This window comes from Onychomys torridus, chromosome 12 (assembly GCF_903995425.1).
Source record: "Onychomys torridus chromosome 12, mOncTor1.1, whole genome shotgun sequence".
Lineage (NCBI taxonomy): Eukaryota > Metazoa > Chordata > Mammalia > Rodentia > Cricetidae > Onychomys > Onychomys torridus.
In genome coordinates this window covers 23,993,647-23,999,178 of record NC_050454.1, presented here as the reverse complement: position 1 = coordinate 23,999,178, position 5,532 = coordinate 23,993,647, and positions in this window count along the sequence as shown.

Here is a 5,532-nt window from a genome sequence, read left to right as displayed (position 1 = left end):
CTTCTTCTCCTCCTCCTCCTCCTCCTCCTCCTCCTCCTCCTCCTCCTCCTCCTCCTCCTTCTTCTTTTTTGAGACAAGGTTTCTCTGTGTAGTTCCCGGCTGTCCTGGAACTCAGTCTGTAGACCAAGCTGGCCTCTGCCTCCCAAATGCTGGGATTAAAAGCATGTGCCACCACTGCCTGGCCATATTTCTTCATTTGTAGTAAAATGACAAAATATTTCTAAGTTTTTCCAGAAACAATGCAAAAAAAAAAAAAATCAAGACAATTTTGTTTTTTTGGAACAGGGACATACTATCCAACTTTCTTGTACTAAGATGTCTGCTAGACTTACACACACACACACCACACACACAGACCACATACACACAGAGAGAGAGACCACATACACACACAGACCACACACACACACACACACACACACACACACACACACACACACTCACACATAGTGTAGTGTGTATACAATGTGAATCTGCATGGTCACTCCATAACATCAACCAAAACACCAGGATCTAGCCTAATTGAAGCACAGACTTCCAGAAAAGTCTCTGAAGCAGGAAATTCCCTGCATCATTCTGGATGCAGGCTCTTTTCGGACCCACAGATCTGAAGCTAAGGGAGGGAAGGAAACATCACTGATAACCAGCAGTCCAGAGAACAAACTTATCTCAAAACTGGATTTCCATCTTCCAAAACATCCTTAGCTTACTTGATGGCATGAAAAAATGGTCCCGTGATACTATTCAACCAAACTACCTGACTGCCGAATTTACCCGGGAAGCAGAGTAACCTCACCTCTTTAATGTCTCACAGGAAAAAGAAATAGCCAAGGTAGAAGTTGGTGCTGCTCAGCTAAAGAGATTGCAGTGGAGGCCTGAGGTTCAGTCTCAAGGGTAGAGAGATGGCAACAAAGCAAGATTTTTGTTGTTTTGCAGCAGTGGGGGAAAAACCCTTTCATATATATATATATATATATATATATATATATTTTTTTTTTCCTAACACCTGTGAGGTAGGCAGGGCAGGTAATGGTAGCAACAAACACATAAAAATAAACTCTGAGACAGAGAAGTTATGGAGCTTTGCCAGACACAAAACAGTAGCATAGCTTTCTCAGAAACAGGAGGGCTGCCGGCATCGCTTAGTTCATCATGTGGGGTAATGGGGGAGGGGCAGAAAAACAACCTGCCGAGGTTGCTGAACTAGGTCAAGAGCAACCAGCATCAGCTTGCGCTTCTACCACAAGTGTTCCTCTTTTTTACTTTTATTATTTGAGGTGTATGCGTGCTTTGTCTGCATGTATGTCTGGGCACCACTTTTGTCCTGCTGTCTGTAGAAACCAGAAGAGGGCATCAGATCCCCCTGGGACTGGTGTTACAGATGGTTGGGAGCCACCATGTGGGTGCTGGGAATTGAATCCAGGTTCTCTGGAAGAGCAGCAAATGCTCTTAACCACTGAGCCTTCTCTCCAGCCCCAGCATATCATGTCTTAATCTCAGTTCTCAGGAAGCTAGGAGAAGGAAGACATTGTGGGCTTTGAAGTCCTGTGCACTCCTTTCCTGGGGGTACTTTCGTGACCTTTGTGGTTCTCATTTTATATTTATATGTTAGACTATGCTATGATCTAAACATGAAGTGTATCAGTTGCTCATGTATTGTAGGCTTGGTATTGAGCGGATAGGTCCAGTCATTGAGAGGGCCGGGGAACATGAGGACCCTGACCTCACCAACAAGTAGTTTGCTAATTGATATAATCACAATTGATGGCATAAAGTCTCGGAGGCTAGATTTTAGTTGGAGAAAGTAGGTTATGTCTTTGGAGGGATTTTCTTATCTTTCTTTTTAAAGATATTTTGTTATTTTATTCTTAACCTGTATATGCACATGAGTGTAGGTGCCCAGAGACCAGAGAGCTTGTCAGATCCTGTACTAAGTACCTTTCTGTTGTTGTGATAAAACACCATGACCAAAGCTACTTATAGAGTGTTTGATTGGGTTTATGATTCCAGAGGGAGGAGTCCATCACGGCTGGGAACATCCAGCAAGTGGTAGGAACAGGAAGCTGAAAGCTCTCTTCCTTTACCTCAAGCATGGCTGGAAGAGAACAAATTAGAAGTAGGCCAGACTTCTTACTCTCAAAGCCCTCCCCCACTTCTTCCAGCAAGACCACACCACCCAAACCTCCCAAACAGCACCACCAACCAAGGACCAAGCATCTAAATGCCAAAGACCATGAGGGACATCTCATTCAAAACACCAAAGAGACCCTGGAGCTGGAGTTACAGACAGTTGTGAGCTGTCCAACATGACTGATGGGAACCATACTGGGGTCCACTGTAAGAGCATTACATGCTTCTAATTGCTGGGCCCCCCATGAAGGCTTTTCTTACCCTGACCCCCTTGTATCTGTATCTTGGCCACCATGGGGTGGGCAGCTTTGCTGTACCACACTGCTCTGCCATACCGCAGACCCAGAAACAAAGGATCCAGCCGACCATAGTGTGGAACCTGGAAATCATAGTCCAAAGTAAACCCTTTCTCTTTTCAAAATGTTTTCTCAGGAACTTGTCATGGTGACAAACAGTTAACATAGGACAAGATAAAGATTAGGTGTGATGGCTGATCTTGTCAACTTGATGAGATCTGAAATCAATATGAGATACTCCTTTGGGCAGGTCTACTAGAGTATTTCTTAAAATGATTAACTGATGGAAGGCACTTCCTGGTGGGGGACCGGCTACCAGGAGGTTCTAGTGAGAAGCTGTGGCCTTTCACCTGCCCGCCTTCACCCTTGCTGAATCCACACTATTCCCACCACTGCTCCTGCCAGCCTCTGCTGCCCCTGGAACCCAGCCCCTTCTGCTTTCCAACATGAACTGAAGACCAGTGGTGCTCTAGGAATATTCCAGTCCTTCCAGCACCACACTGGGACTGCTGAGGTATCCAGCTACTCGGCCTGAGCAACTTTTCAACAGACAGCCCATTGTGCAAGAACCCAGCACAACTCATGTAAGCCAACTGAATAAATTCCCCCTTTAATAAATATCCATTCAATTAATTCTGCTCCTCAGAGAATCCTAACACTCAAGGCATAAATGAGACCAACTCCTGAGTATCTGCTGCCCGAATGCAAGTGACCACATTACTGTTGAAGTATTTTTTTCTTCATATGATGCCAAGCTGCCCTTTTCTAAGTATTATTTATTCTGAATTTGGGATTGATCATTTCTGTATTGTTTTTACCCCATCTGAAAACAATACATTGATTGGAAGGATCTATAGATAATCAAACCACTGAGCTACACCTCAGCCTCAAACTTCATATCATTTTAGCCAGATGTGATACTTGTGATAGCAGTACCTTGGACAATAAGCAGGAGGCTAGTTGACTCCAGGCCAGCGAAGGCTACATAGTGTAAGAGCCTGTCTATAAAACAAAAGCAAAACAATATAAAGCTTATGTAAGTTTTATAAAAAATAACTTTATATAGTTTTGTATAAACTTTTATATTCTACAATTCAGTTTTCCCCTCATAAATTGTGCTTGTTAAGTTTTTAACTCAGTTGCTACAGTTATAGCAAAATATCCAACTGTTAGTTTTTTTTTTTTTTTTTTTTTTTTTTTAAGGCAGGGCTCACTGTGTAGCTCTGGCTGCTTCCGCCTCCTAGGTGCTTGGGATTGAAGGACTGTGTCACCATTCATGGTCCTCCAACTTTAAAAGATTTAATTTTTAATTACGTGTGTCTACGTGGGTATGAGCATAGGTGCAGATGCTTGAAGAGGGTGTTAGATCCCCTGGAGCAGGAGTTACAGGAGATGCGAGACACCTGACATGGGGCCCTCTGCAAGAACAGCATGTGCTTTTCCCAGCTAAGCCAGCTCTAGCCCAATACCGACTTTCATCTCAAATTTCTATGCTTTAGTTTCTTCCACTACTCAGTTGAGAACTCTTCCATATATGAAATTCTAATTTTACTTTTTATGATGAATGGACAGGTGTGCAGTTTGTTCTAATAGTTTGGCCCTGATCATAACTGATTTACTTGAGGTGTGACGCTTAGGAAATGTGTCATGGGTTCTTTTCAGATAGATGGCAAAACTTAAATGCACTCCTTCAGATGTAAGACAAAGATTTGAAGTGAAATGGGGAATGATCAGAAAAATAAAAACTGAGAATTCACAATGCAAAAATTGCAAAGTTTATTTTCTTAAATAAAATACTATATCCATATCCATACAAATAATTATTACAACCATTAAAATGTTACATTTAACAATAAAAATTTCAAAACTTTAAACAAGAGCATGTTTTGGAATATTCACATCCTAATACAATGCATTTGTAAAAAGATGTCAAAATAAACAGGACCTATTCTTATTTACAACTGTAGGGCAATCTTGATCATATTATACATATCTGCTCTGAATTCCATTACAAAACAAATTAGTTTCCATTAGAATTACAAACCAAGTGATTTACAGTTATAGGACACAGTGCACAGAAGACTGCTGGCTGGGTTGTAGGTACAAATACTACACGACTGAAGCACTGAAACTTGTGTTGTCCTGGTGCTTGCCTGCAGCCAGCATCACAACAAGTGTATCCATAAAGAATCTGGGAAAGTAATCATGTTCGCAATTTTCGAGCTTTTTAAAAAACCGAAGCGCGCGCGCGTGCACACACACACACACACACACACACACACACACACACACACACAACCTGCTGAATGTGGAAGAATTTTCCTTCACAGTAACACAACTGTGACATTTTAAGCAACACTGGTCCCTTCTTGGAAGTTAACAGTTCCACAGCCCGAAAATTTACCACTCTCTACAAGCCCTGTGACCAGTGACCTTACAGATGAAAAGGACTTGAAGACTTTGGGAGCAGGAGGGCAGAGAGATCTCAGAAAGAGTGAAGACAGAATTATAAAGATCAAACTACAGTTTCCTATTACATACTGTGTGTACAGCTGTACACACAACTGGGCCAAAAAAAAGGCTAATGATGACCTTTTTTTTTTTTTGAAAATGTGCTACGAGAGGTTTTATCTATGTCTCATGAAATTTAATGACAGATTGTGTATTCATCCAAAACAACATGCAGATTATGCCCAACATTCTCAACCTAAGTTGAAAACAAAAAACCAAAAAAACCTACCAGGTAGAGTTTATGCAAACATGGAAATGAGATGTGGAAGGACTACCTGCCACACAAGCTCTGTGTTTACAGGCTCAGCTACACAACTCGCTAGTGACTTTGCCAAGGATGGCTCAGAGGTGGTAAGGCAAGAGTGAGAAGCATCAGCTGTACTTGGTGTGTAGGAGGAGTTTGCTTACACAAGTGTGCCCTCCCTGGAGCTCCTATGCCGCAACACAGGCCTGGCTGGGTGATATGTTCTGGGACCTGGTCTCAGGATCAGAGGCACAGTTTCAGGTAGAGTGCAGTGCCAGGGCAGAGGCATGGGGTTAGAACCAGAAACTCTGAGCCCAAGGTCCTCAGTGAGTTCTCCCAGCCCGCATGGAC